Genomic DNA, 14,775 nt, shown 5'->3' with positions numbered 1-14,775 from the left:
GGAAGAGGAAGAGGAAGAGGAGGAGGAGGAAGAGGAGGAGGAGAAGTAAGAGGAGAGAAAGAACACAAAGGGAAACCAAACCTTGACAAACAATAAAGTCTTTATTAAGATGTTTAAGCAACTATTAAACAAAATAAAATGAGAGAGAGAGAGAGAGAGAGAGAGAGAGAGAGAGAGAGAGAGAAACATCAAAAGGTTACACTTCCGTCACAGCCTGTCGCGCACGTCACCCCTCGCTGCCGCATCCAAGAAGGCGAGAGGCAGGTGAAGTCACGATACCGGGAAAACAGGTACCGCTCCAAGCCTGATAGGAGATGGAGAGTGGGGTGAGAGTGTGTGGTGCTCCTGGAACCTAATAAACACTGTCGAACTACTAATAGGAGAGGTAATTTTAGCATATATAGTTACTAGTGAGGTACGTGCTGTACACACACGATCTCCCACTATCTCTATCAGTGTATCACCACTCATATTCTGATACACTTCTCCACCGTACCTCAACTATTTCAGTACGCTTTAATTGAAAATACAGAGGTTTTTAACGTTTTTTTACGATTCTAGTGACAGATCAAAAGGATTTCTACATTACTGAGAAAGGAAACACTCATGAGATGCCGACTAATCATCTTTGTAGCCTCTGAAAGTGGTCGTGATGGGAGGTAATGGCTTCGGAATGCGCGCCTACACCACACCACTGTCTCGTCCTACTCTGAAACTCATTATGACACTTCAAAAGAAAGATTACACAAATATATGAATTGGTTGGCAAGTTTCACACTGCGCCTGCAACTTTTATTTTCTTAGGTTTGTATATTATGAACTCAGACAACTAGAGGTACGAGAGAAGGTAATTTTAGCATAGTTCTCTGTTAGGTCCATGATTTCTGCTTCTATACTCCGTCGCACCACTGTCCCCTCCTTTTTATTCTCTGAGCCGTGAGGGACGCCAAACTTTTCGTACCGGTTCACCGCTGGAAGAGTGTTCTTGTGGAATAATCTTGGCGAGTAACTTCCACGAGAGCTCATCACGACGTGCTTCGCGGAACTCTCGTGTAACTTTATTCATGAAAAGTGTAACAATAATTTTCATTCTCTACATGCCTGGCGCTCCCTCTCTCTCTCTCTCTCTCTCTCTCTCTCTCTCTCTCTCTCTCTCTCTTTTTTTTTTTTTTTTATTTAAACAAAACTTAATACAAAGGAACATGTACCCAAAGGCGCACTGTCGTGTGCTACCTATTCTAAGGGTACTACAATCTATTTCTCTACAATATTTACAGGACTTAAAAATAGATAATATACAAGATGGTCAGCATGTAAATGGAGCACTATTCGTTTCACTTCACTAGCACTATTCACGCACTGCACTACACTGAGTGTCACGTCACAAAGAGTGTCAGAGGAGTTGGCAGTGTCTGTCTCCACTTATGTGCCATCAGTTTGACACTGTGTGTTCATCTCCTGGACGTGAGGCACCGCGGCCGTGAACAAGTTCCACATCCTGGAGACGCGTCCTGCGAAGGTGCGTTGATGCTGACACCCGTGGGATCGCGGCACCTCTACGGCGTCACCACCATTGAGCACCGTTCTCGTGCTCCGTGCGGTGACTCTTAGAGGATGACGCAGCCCTGCCAGATGTGGCACTCTTTGCACCTGTGCCTTATGGAACACTACGATCGCCGCCACGTCTCTGCGGTGTTCCAGTGAATCAAGGGGACGCTCAGGCTCTGGGTGAGGTGGTAGTGCAGCATCTACTAGCCGTATGGCGCGGCGTTGGATGCTGTCCAGTCTCCTTCTGTGTGTGGCGGCACAGGACATCCAGGAGAGAGCTGCGTATTCAAGGTGGGGCCGCACCTGTGCCTTGTACAGCAGCAGTCTCCCCTTCCTGTCGAGGAAACTGGCGATCCTTCTGAGAGCGGAGATCCTGTGAGAGGCTTTCTTGGCAATGGTTTTGACATGCCTGTCAAACCTCAGCCCTCGATCCACCTCCACTCCAAGTATCTTGACGTCATCTTGGAGTGGGAGAGCAGCAGCGCCAAAAGACAACTTTCCTGCCATTGCTGCCATGGCGGCTGGGGACCGAGAGACAACCATTGCTTGTGTCTTCTCCGGCGCGAATGTCACTTGCCAGCGAGCACCCCACTCCTTTATCACTCGTAGCTGCTGATTGATGGCCTCAGCAGCCCGCCCACTGTCCTGGCGTGGATAGGTATAGGAGAGGGTGCAGTCATCAGCATAGGCCATGACTCCTGGCAGTAGCTGGAGAAGATCATCCACGTAGATATTCCACAGGAGTGGGCCAAGAATTGAACCCTGTGGCACTGATGCCTCCACAGGCAGGGACTCAGATGTTTGCCCGTTGACAACCACCTTGAGGCTTCTGTCCTGCAGGTAATTTCCCAAGAGTCGTAGCAAGCCACCCTGGATGCCTTTAGCACGAAGCTTTTCTAGTAATCCGTTGTGCCATACTTTATCAAAAGCTCCTGCTATGTCCAAAGCAACCACTATAGTGTCCTTGCCGTCGTCGAGGGCGTCCTGCCAATGCCTGGTGAGAAGCATCATTAGGTCGGAGGTTGACCTTCCAGGTCTGAACCCAAACTGTTGGTCTGAGAGGAGGGCATTGTCCTTGAGATGGCTACACACCACCTCTGCCACGACCCTCTCAAACACTTTACCCACCACTGACAACAGGGATATGGGTCTGTAGTTTTTGGGTCCGTCCTGGAGCTTTTTGTGTACAGGAACTACTCGAGCCTCCTTCCACACTGAAGGCCAGACGTTTTCCCGTACACAAGTTGTGAACTTGGGTGAGAGGGGCAGCCAGTTCCTGGGAGCATCGCTTCAGCAGGTGCGGGCTGATGTCATCAGGGCCGGTGGCTTTCTGTGTGTCCAGCCCCCGCAATAATCGCTTCACCTGCTGATGCGTCACCTCCACCATGGTGACAGTCTTCTCACATTGCTGGACCAGCTGAGGCGGTGGCTGCTGTGGATTCCCGACCTTCATTTTCCAGCAAACAAGGAAGCCAGCAACTGTGCCCTCTCCTTACTGCTGGTGGCGACAGTACCGTCCTGCTTGCTGAGGGGAGGGATGGATTCTTGGTGGCCAGTTCCTTGTTTGTCCTCTCTCTCTCTCTCTCTCTCTCTCTCTCTCTCTCTCTCTCTCTCTCTCTCTCTCTCTCTCTCTCTCTCTCTCTCTCTCTCTCTCTCTCTCTCTCTCTCTCTCTCTCTCTCTCTCTCTCTCTCTCTCTCTCTCTCTCTCTCTCTCTCTCTCTCTCTCTCTCTCTCTCTCTCTCTCTCTCTCTCTCTCTCTCTCTCTCTCTCTCTCTCTCTCTCTCTCTCTCTCTCTCTCTCTCTCTCTCTCTCTCTCTCTCTCTCTCTCTCTCTCTCTCTCTCTCTCTCTCTCTCTCTCTCTCTCTCATACATCGAGAAGACAGGACGATCCGAGCGGAAACATACATTCGATAACAAAAAAGACAATCCCTGAATAATAAACGACATCCTTTATTGTGCACTGCTTCCAGTAATATTTTCACCACCACACCAAAAACACCGTAACATGTATCATCTCTTGCTACTGAGAGAGAGAGAGAGAGAGAGAGAGAGAGAGAGAGAGAGAGAGAGAGAGACGGTAATTGTGCTTCTACATAATCGCTTCACCAGAGAACGCAAGGCAAGTTACCCAATCAACCCAGGACAGACAACACAGACAACCACAAAGATCATAGCAGCCACGTGACGACAGCAGCTGCCACACATCCGGCGCTGTGCGAGGGCGAGCTGGTAGTTTGATCAACGTTACACGAAGGGCGCGGCGTCTTTACTTTTGACCTCTATTCATGCCACAATCTTTCCCATTATTGGAATTTCTCTTTCTTCTCTACTAAACTTCTACAGATCCAACCTACTATCAAACCATTCTCTCTCTCTCTCTCTCTCTCTCTCTCTCTCTCTCTCTCTCTCTCTCTCTCTCTCTCTCTCTCTCTCTCTCTCTCTCTCTCTCTCTCTCTCTCTCTCTCTCTCTCTCTCTCTCTCTCTCTCTCTCTCTCTCTCTCTCTCTCTCTCTTTCTCTCTCTCTCTCTCTCTCTCTCTCTCTCTCTCTCTCTCTCTCTCTCTCTCTCTCTCTCTCTCTCTAACACACACACACACATACAGGTTCACACAACCATAACCCTCGCCATCCCTTTCTTCTGTTCTCCAAACTCTGCAAGCTTCCATGATGAATATTTGTGGTCCATCTTTTCCCTTTCCCTCCTCCCTCTCCTCCTGCCTGCCACAAAGGCTTCAGTGCACCCCACCACCCCGCCACATGCCTCTAATCTGTGTGTGTGTGTGTGAGAGAGAGAGAGAGAGAGAGAGAGAGAGAGAGAGAGAGAGAGAGAGAGAGAATTAATTGATTGAGTTTGATGCAGCGTAGTAAGAACAGTTATATACAGTCAAAACACACACACACACACACACACACACACACACACACACACACACACACACACACACACACACACACACACAGATGCAAAAGATTGATCACTAAATTATCATCCAGCCATTACTCATCAAGTCAACTGATGCACTCCACATTTCATCCAACTGTTTTGACATCACAAAAGTCTTCACCTTGACCTGCGTGTGTCATTCTTCCTTCACTAACCTAATGCATGTATACGCCACCAACTTCCCTATGCTCAGTGACCTATAAAAGTTAGCAACCTTCCCAAAAAACTGTATATGTTTTTTAGTACATCTAGTAGTATTTTTTTGTTTAGTTTTTCAGTTCCAGAGAAAAAACATATTCCTGTGTGTAGCTGAGATTGCGAACATAAATGTTGAACAGAAATATTAATACCCGTTACGTGACTAGCATCAGGTAACCAAACTCAGGCAAGTGAAGCAAGTGTCAACATGGTTCAGTGCCTCGTGTTATATGGAATCGATAATTCATACCAGCGCTCGAAGTTTATGTTTGACCTTCCCGTTCAAGCAGAGTTAGCTCATTACTACAATCCAGACGGCTAAAACAAACACTAACACACTTACAATCTTCTAGAACAAAATAAATTGAAAAAAAAAAAACTACTGTGATAAATGATAACTTTTGGCTAACATTCTTATACCCTACTCGTTGATTAAATAGAGTGATAGTATGATTACAATATATAGTAAAATAATAATGTAATGAGAGTATTGTTAGGAGCGACACCAAATGAGACTCACAAAACACTAGTATGAAATAAATTTTAAAATGGAAACTTATATAGTAAATCAGAAAATATTTACAGATTCATTTGTTATTACGTGTTAGCTGTGTCTTGTTCGTTGCTGAGTAAAGCCTTAAGACGACGAAGATTTCTTAGTCACCTGCACCAGACTAACCTTCACATCCACTGCCTCGCACACCTGACTGTCACGGCGCAGACAGGTGTATCACGGAAACATTCATGCATTTCTGGCGCACTTGCTGTAATATTTTTTTCCCCTACCACACACTTTGAATGTCTCACTTTTTCACTAGTTCAAGTCAGTCATATTTTTTTTAAACCCAATATTAGATTTACTCAACTTCGTATCTTTTTTTTTTCTTTATCTTTTATGACATAGCGTCGCTCGCAACTTTCGCCTATTGCAGTAAGTTACGCATTTTTTTCCTCAAAGTTTCAAACACTGAGTCACTTTTCTCAAACTCATTCCGATCGTCCTTCATTCCGCATGCAGATCTCTTAATGATTTATTGCTCATTTTTGCTGTCTTTAATTGCTTTAATCCAGAATTCTCACATCAAATACCAAGTTCAAGCTATCCAAACACTCTTTAGCGTATATTAAGACGTGTAGAGCCATTAAATTAGAATAGCATCATCAGAGGGAGAGAGAGAGAGAGAGAGAGAGAGAGAGAGAGAGAGAGAGAGAGAGAGAGAGAGAGAGAGAGAACGTACACCACTCACATCCACCGTAAAAAAAAGAGAGAAATGCTGTGAACTGTTCTAATCCTTCTCTGAGCCTGCTGCCTCGTGGGTTTCTGGTGAAGGAACCTGATGGGAGAGAGAGAGAGAGAGAGAGAGAGAGAGAGAGAGAGAGAGAGAGAGAGAGAGAGAGAGAGAGAGAGAGAGAGAGAGAGAGAGAGAGAAGATAAGGATTTACAAGACAATCGGTCAAGTAAGTTGGGAAAGGAAGTTTCAGCGAGGTGAGTCTTGAAGGACACTGACTGACTGACTAACTGATTGACTAACTGACTGACTGACTAACTGATTGACTGACTGACTGACTGACTGAATGGATTTTGGTGCCACAACAAAGCCATATGAGGAAGACAGACAGACAAACAGACAGAAAGATACAGAGTAGAAGAAAAGGAAAGCAGTAACCAGAAAATACAATTAAAAAGAGGAAGGTTAACAAAAGAATGAGGAGGAGGGAAAAGTGCTTTGCGAAAGAGTTGAAGGGAAGAAAAAGAAAAAAGACAGACAAACAGATAGACAGACAAAATGGATATCAGAGGAGGCCGAATGGTTTGGCGTGATTGAGGTTTGGATCTAAAAAGGGAACTGAAAGCTTTACGAGAGAGAGAGAGAGAGAGAGAGAGAGAGAGAGAGAGAGAGAGAGAGAGAGAGAGAGAGAGAGAGAGAGAGAGAGAGAGAGAGCAATGTGAGCAATGAGAAGACTGTCACCATGGTGGAGGTGACGCATCAGCAGGTGAAGCGATTATTGCGGGGCTGGACACACAGAAAGCTACCGGCCCTGATGACATCAGCCCGCACCTGCTGAAGCGATGCTCCCAGGAACTGGCTGCCCCTCTCACCCAAGTTCACAACTTGTGTACGGGAAAACGTCTGGCCTTCAGTGTGGAAGGAGGCTCGAGTAGTTCCTGCACACAAAAAGCTCCAGGACGGACCCAAAAAACTACAGACCCATATCCCTGTTGTCAGTGGTGGGTAAAGTGTTTGAGAGGGTCGTGGCAGAGGTGGTGTGTAGCCATCTCAAGGACAATGCCCTCCTCTCAGACCAACAGTTTGGGTTCAGACCTGGAAGGTCAACCTCCGACCTAATGATGCTTCTCACCAGGCAGTGGCAGGACGCCCTCGACGACGGCAAGGACACTATAGTGGTTGCTTTGGACATAGCTGGAGCTTTTGATAAAGTATGGCACAACGGATTACTGGAAAAGCTTCGTGCTAAAGGCATCCAGGGTGGCTTGCTACGACTCCTGGGAAATTACCTGCAGGACAGAAGCCTCAAGGTGGTTGTCAACGGGCAAACATCTGAGTCCCTGCCTGTGGAGGCATCAGTGCCACAGGGTTCAATTCTTGGCCCACTCCTGTGGAATATCTACGTGGATGATCTTCTCCAGCTACTGCCAGGAGTCAAGGCCTATGCTGATGACTGCACCCTCTCCTATACCTATCCACGCCAGGACAGTGGGCGGGCTGCTGAGGCCATCAATCAGCAGCTACGAGTGATAGAGGAGTGGGGTGCTCGCTGGCAAGTGACATTCGCGCCGGAGAAGACACAGGCAATGGTTGTCTCTCGGTCCCCAGCCGCCATGGCAGCAATGGCAGGAAAGTTGTCTTTGGCGCTGCTGCTCTCCCACTCCAAGATGACGTCAAGATACTTGGAGTGGAGGTGGATCGAGGGCTGAGGTTTGACAGCCATGTCAAATCCATTGCCAAGAAAGCCTCTCACAGGATCTCCGCTCTCAGAAGGATCGCCAGTTTCCTCGACAGGAAGGGAGACTGCTGCTGTACAAGGCACAGGTGCGGCCCCACCTTGAGTACGCAGCTCTCTCCTGGATGTCCTGTGCCGCCACACACAGAAGGAGACTGGACAGCATCCAACGCCGCGCCATACGGCTAGTAGATGCTGCAATACCACCTCACCCAGAGCCTGAGCGTCCCCTTGATTCACTGGAACACCGCAGAGATGTGGCGGCGATCGTAGTGTTCCATAAGGCACAGGTGCAAAGAGTGCCACATCTGGCAGGGCTGCGTCATCCTCTGAGAGTCACCGCACGGAGCACGAGAACGGTGCTCAATGGTGGTGACGCCGTAGAGGTGCCGCGATCCCACGGGTGTCAGCATCAACGCACCTTCGCAGGACGCGTCTCCAGGATGTGGAACTTGTTCACGGCCGCGGTGCCTCACGTCCAGGAGATGAACACACACAGTGTCAAACTGATGGCACATAAGTGGAGACAGACACTGCCAACTCCTCTGACACTCTTTGTGACGTGACACTCAGTGTAGTGCAGTGCGTGAATAGTGCTAGTGAAGTGAAAAGAACAGTGCTCCATTTACATGCTGACCATCTTGTATATTTTCTATTTTTAAGTCTTGTAAATATTGTAGAGAAATAGATTGTAGTACCCTTAGAATAGGTAGCACACGACAGTGCGCCTTTGGGTACATGTTCTTCTGTATAAATTATGTTTAAATAAAAAAAAAAAAAAAAAAAAGAGAGAGAGAGAGAGAGAGAGATTTTTCCTCGAATTCACATCTGCTTCATACGGGTATTTCAAGCTGCCTTTGTGCGGATTTTCAAAGTGTCGTTTATTGGTTCGTTAGTAATCGCTTTCATGTGTCCGTGATTCGAGCTTTGTGTTGGTGTCAGTTTTCGTCCTTTGCGAATAATAATTTCATTAATCGCCCCATGAAACAAATTATAAACATGCATTTTATTGAATACATGTGAGGTAGAAATCTTTGTATTTGTTGCTTGATAGATACGTATGTGTGTGTGTGTGTGTGTGTGTGTGTGTGTGTGTGTGTGTGTGTGTGTGTGTGTGTGTGTGTGTGTGTGTGTGTGTGTGTGTGTGTGTGTGTGTGTGTGTGTGTTGCAGAAAATCGGAAAGAAACGCAATCCTTCACAACTCAATAGACTTTTATCTTTGCTAACACATTTTTCAATTTACTGATTCTACTCTCTTTCAATTTTTTCTCCTGCACGATTTCTCTGTCTCTCATCTCTCTCTCTCTCTCTCTCTCTCTCTCTCTCTCTCTCTCTCTCTCTCTCTGCCTACACTATTGGCTTTCAACACAGTATGACGTTACTAAATGGAAGCTGAAAGGCCAGTCGCTTCTTGGGGCTACTGCAGAGAGAGAGAGAGAGAGAGAGAGAGAGAGAGAGAGAGAGAGAGAGAGAGAGATACAATAATGATTTTCCTGAAGTCAGCTTGCTTCTATTTCTTTTTCTTTTTCAATTGTTATGTCCATTTCAGAGCCGAATTTCTTCCAGGTTTTTTTTTTCACACTTATGTTTGTCTGCATTCTCTTAGCATTCTTACCATTCGTCTATGAATTTCTACATGTGTTCTGTGGACATAAGAAAAAATTGCTGGTCTTCAAAATTTTCTACACAAAGGAAAATCTAACATTATGGATATAAACATTTGCTAGTTTTGACTATATTCCTTCCACATGTCCTTAACCCCTTCAGTACCATGACGTGTTTTCATATTCATTCTGGTTACTATTTTGCGAGTCTATACAGCTTCAGAAATTCATATGGGAGTTAAAATAGCGAAGACTGTGGCCATTAATCTTCTGACTTTCATAGACCTTTATTAATGTCGATAAAACTGTCTAATCATACCCAAAACTTGTAGTAAAAAATTCGTTCCAGTACTGAAGAGGTTAATGAGATGAATGAGCCAAGAAAACAAAAAGAATTTAAAAAAAAAACTGACTCAAGATCATATAATGGGACACAACTTCGTAACTTTGAAAAAACAAATAGTAAACTAACGATCCAGAGTAATTACTTGTACATTCGGAAACAAAATGACAAAATCCTAAACAAACTTACTAAACCCATGAATATTTGAGCTAGAATACCGTACATTTGCACAGAGACACTAAATTTAAGCAACATGTACTTTTCCTTGTTGACTCAGCTCACGCTCCGTCACGTCATCTAAAGTTTGTGAGGAGTAAAGTTTGCAATGAGCGAGTATCTCCTAAACCTTCACCAGCGGGTCATCGAGGACCTTTTACTGCCATTGCTTGGTGATCGATCGTGGCTGTCAGTTGAAGTGCGTGGCAAGGGCGTGGTGAGGTGCGTGCTAACTGTGGTGTGATGCTGTTGATGGTGTCGGATGATAGTGTTTTAGAGAAGCTTGTCGTAATGGTAGTCGATAGAATGAAGTGTAATATAGTCAGTGAAGAAAGAGAGCAGGAATGATGTGGTGAGGTGCGTGCTAACTGTTGTATGATTTTTCTTTATGCAGGAGGAACAGCTGGCCAAGGGCACTGCGTTGCCAGATCCCTAAAAGACATGGGAATTAGCCAAAATTCAGGGACAAATATCTCGACACCTCTCTCTTAAAAGATGCTGTTGATGGTGTCGGATAGTAATGTTTTAGAGAAGCTTGTCGTAATGGTAGCCGATAGAATGAAGTATAGTGTAGTCTGTGGAGAAAGAGCGCGTGAAAGATGTGGTGAGGTGCGTGCTAACTGTGGTGTGATGCTGCTGATGGTGTCCAATGGTAGGATTTTAGAGAAGCTTGTCGTAATGGTAGCCGATAGAATGAAGGATTGTGTAGTTTGTGAAGAGTGCATAAAAGCTATAGTAAGTCGCGTGTTAACCCCTTCAGTACCATGACGTGTTTCCATATTAATTCTGCTTACTATTCGGTGATTTTATACATCTTCAGAAACATGAGTGGGGGATAACAATAGTGAAGACTCTGGCCATTAATCTTCTGACCTCTATAGAGCCTTCCTAATGTCAATAAAATGGTCTAATCATACCAAAAACTCAAGATTAAAAATGCGTCCCAGTACTAAAGGCGTTAAGTCTGTTTAAACTTTTCATTACATACGAAAATATTTAAACGGTGTTAGTCCCTCTTTTGTTTCACGACTACAATAAACACCGATAATAAATGGGTTGATGAAAAACTGAATACGTTATTACTTTATATGTAAAAAAAAAAGTAAGCAAATTTAAGAATAAACACAAGGAAAAGTGAACGATATGTGAGCCTGACACGTTAAATAAATTAGGGAATTAAGTTTAAGGTACAAATACGAATAGTAAATGGGTTTGCAGTTCCAAGTAAGGTAAACAAGTTAACGTTAATGTAATTTAACATGCACAGGCAAAATAGATAAAAGGAAAACGAAAGAGAGAGAGAGAGAGAGAGAGAGAGAGAGAGAGAGAGAGAGAGAGAGAGACAGACAGAGACACAGAGACACAGAGAAAGAAAGTATCGCATAGCAGTGTCACATCTAAACACAAACAAGTGAAAAAGGAAGACAATACAACTTCATTAAATCCAACACTAGAACGTGCAAAGGCAATAAAAGGTTAAAAGTAAAAACAAACACAGGAAAGCAATCTAACTTTGAGCAATAAATATAATGAATGAAAGGGGTCGCGGGTGCAGGTGTTAAGTAAATAAGGAAAGTTGTGTGCGTTTGTTACTCTCCCTCGGTCCATATTTGTCAGCGTGAGGTGAGTCTTCCGTGACGGATTGCTTGCCCTGTCTTCCGGCAGGCTATTAATCTCAAGTTTTCTGTGTGTATGTGGAGAGAGAGAGAGAGAGAGAGAGAGAGAGAGAGAGAGAGAGAGAGAGATGGGGTGTAATACTGCAGAAAATGTTATCTTGGTCTTTGCTTCTCTCTCTCTCTCTCTCTCTCTCTCTCTCTCTCTCTCTCTCTCTCTCATTCCGCTCCATTTTCTCAGCTTAACTTTCCCTTCGCGCCATTCTTTAATCAATCTTTAGAAATACTTTTTTTTTTACTTTATTTTTTTCCACTTTATTCCTCTTCCTCCTCTTCCTCCTTTGTTCTCCATTACTTTCTTTTTCCTGGGTTACCTTATCGATCTTTCCCTTTTATCTATTACTACTACTACTATTAACTTTACTCATATTACTATTATACTTCTTTATTCAGTATTTCCTGCTATTCTTTATTCCTACAGTTTCCTTATCCTCGCTCTCTCTCTCTCTCTCTCTCTCTCTCTCTCTCCATCAATTCCCACGCTCATTAATTAAGCACCTGGTTCTGGCACCTCTCCTGGTATCGCATGACTTACGTACATACTCATACTTGGGTTCTCTTCTTCATTAACACCTTTGCGTCCCCTTTCCTCTCATATTTCACATTGTCCTGTCTTTTTTTCCCCACACTGAGCTTCTTTCTCTGCTTCGTCTTCGTGCTGGTATAATCTAGTTGGCTACACCTTACACCTGACGCCCCACTTCCTCACTGAGCTGTAACACTTTCCCTTCCCTCTTGTCACTCGATCGCATTAACTTGATAGCCACGTCACTTGCCTTGAGTTTCGCCTCTTTCATTTTGGTTCCCTATTGGTTTTCTTCCCTCCTTTAGAATTTCAGTTCTCGTTGAGTAGTACTTATTTGGTATTTCCTGTTTTTATTTTTGTTTTTCGTTTTTTTTTTATTTTTCCATATATTTCGTTTGTTTATTTGTCTTCTTATTCTCTTATTTTAGTTCTCTGCTGTTTCATTATTCTTATTCTTTATTTTACCTATTCTCGCTTTCTTTAGAGTTCTTTATTCCTTGTCAACCATTTATTAGCTCTCCCCTTCCTTATTCTCCACGCCATTTTGCTTTTTTTTTACTTCCATTTCCCTTTTCATTTTCCTCACTTTTACAACCTCATGAGTCACCACTTTCCCCTCTGCTATGTCTCGTTTTACTTCCTATTTCACCCATTTTTTTCTCATTTATTTTCAACCCTTTCTGTAGAAGTCGTTGACCTTTCACTTCAGCCCTTTCCCCTATTCTCTGTGTCTGCCATGGCTTTCTTCGACCTCTTGCAGCGCCCTCCGTTTCCCTTTCCGCCTTCCCCCGCAGCCCTCCCGCCAGTCGCCACAAGACCCCAGATAGAACGGTCATGTACACTCACCCCCTGCAACGCCATGCTTGTTCCTCGCCGTACCGCAGGACAGGTCATCAGGAACTAGTCATGGGTTTATAGACTGGGTTCCGTGGCTCGATTTTGTGTTTGCATTCGGAAGGAAATATTAGTTTGACTTTGTGTATCGTCATTTTTTCTTCACTTTTTTTTCATTCTTCTATTTTTTTTATTTTTTTTTATTTTTTTTTTTTTGTTAATAAGAGTCTTGGTATTTTTTGTGAGCGTGGGTTAGGATGGCTGGGAAGCGTGTAGGTAGATGTACCATTATTACTACTACTACTACTACTACTACTACTACTACTACTACTACTACTACGACAACGACTACGACTGCGACGACGATGACTAATACTACTAATACTATGACTATCACTACCATTACCACAAATAAGGCGACGTGACTAGAGTGGGTGTAAGTAACCTTCCTGGACCCAACGAGCCTTCATCACCCCTGGAGGCAGGCTGACCCAAGTGGCGGGACGCAATTACACGCAGCCCAGCCTCAACTCACCTTCACCTGTCAAACCTAATCTGCTACAGGCCAACGAGACACACGGTGACTGAGATAAATATACCTACACGACAGTTCCTACACCCCTAACTCGTATCTGTGTCCATACTCGCATTCTCTCACACCGGGAACTGGTGAGAGCAAAGAAAAAAGATAATTGTAAATGAAAAAAAAGCTACAACAAAAAACAGTATCACTTCACACGGTAGAAATCAAGAAATCGTACAATCACCTTTACTCACAATTTTTTCATGCTATCAACGTCCCACCCTGGAAACGTACTCTTAATGCACACACACAGCCTTCCCCGCTGCGCCACACCCCACTAAACGACGCACCGCCCTCTCCTCCATCAGGCCCTTCAGAAACACTCCCCTATCATCCCCAATCAAACGAGACAGGAAGAATACCGTAGAGTTATTAGGCAATTCAGACACAATCGCCTTTTTTTTCATTGTGTCACTAACTATCAACGCAGGAGAGAGAAATGGAGGCTTCAGAGAGAGAGAGAGAGAGAGAGAGAGAGAGAGAGAGAGAGAGAGAGAGAGAGAGAGAGAGAGAGAGTGAGTCCTTTGGTATTTCATTTGCCTCTCCAATCACGTTCTTCACCACCTTCCTATCTCGCCCTTTATGGAAATTCTGCGGACTTGTACTGATACCTAAGTGGCTGTGATGGTGGTGGTGGCTGTGATGGTGGTGGTGGTGGTGGTGGTGGTGGTGGTGGTGGTGGTGGTGATACTGGTCGACTTATTTATGGTAATGGTGGTGGTGGTGGTGGTGGCAGCAAATGAAGTGAAAGAAGAGAAGGATGGAGAAGATGGAGTAGAAGGAGGAGGAGGAGGAGGAGGAGGAGGAGGAGGAGGAGGAGGAGGAGGAGGAGGAGGAGGAGGAGGAGGAGGAGGAGGACACCAAACAGGAGAAGCAAGGCCAGAACGTCAACAGCCTTTCATCAGCACACAATATCCTTACTCGAGACTCGCTTTGTGTAAAGTAACTGACATTATATTAGATTAGAGAGAGAGAGAGAGAGAGAGAGAGAGAGAGAGAGAGAGAGAGAGAGAGAGAGAGAGAGAGAGAGATAAAAGCACTAGATAACAGTCCATTTACATTAAATTATTTCTTTATATTATTTTTTTAGCGAGATACAGGTTAGAAAAGACATCAGGTGTGAGAGAGAGAGAGAGAGAGAGAGAACAAACACACCAATACCACCACTACATAAAACAACAAAACAATAACAACTAACTTACCACAAACAAAACAAAAAACAGCAGCAACACGAAAAAAATACACAAAAGAATACAAAACACCACACTGAGTAACACAAACACAACAAACACAACAAACACAACAAACACAACTAATACAACACACACACTGGACACACGGACT

The 14,775-nt window shown here is 44.5% G+C and overlaps 1 protein-coding gene and 1 long non-coding RNA gene across 2 annotated transcripts in view; one reads left to right on the top strand and one right to left on the bottom strand.

Moving 5' to 3' along the window:
- LOC123499504 (neural proliferation differentiation and control protein 1-like) overlaps positions 1-14,775 on the top strand; it is a 240,356-nt gene that overhangs the window by 15,944 nt on the left and 209,637 nt on the right. The window lies entirely within an intron of this gene.
- LOC123499505 overlaps positions 1-14,775 on the bottom strand; it is a 76,593-nt gene that overhangs the window by 12,950 nt on the left and 48,868 nt on the right. The gene's annotated exons all lie outside the window — the stretch shown is intronic.

This window comes from Portunus trituberculatus, chromosome 50 (genome assembly GCF_017591435.1).
Source record: "Portunus trituberculatus isolate SZX2019 chromosome 50, ASM1759143v1, whole genome shotgun sequence".
Classification (NCBI taxonomy): Eukaryota; Metazoa; Arthropoda; class Malacostraca; order Decapoda; family Portunidae; genus Portunus; species Portunus trituberculatus.
Note: the sequence above shows the minus strand (reverse complement) of the source record. Positions and strands in the feature narration are given on the sequence as shown.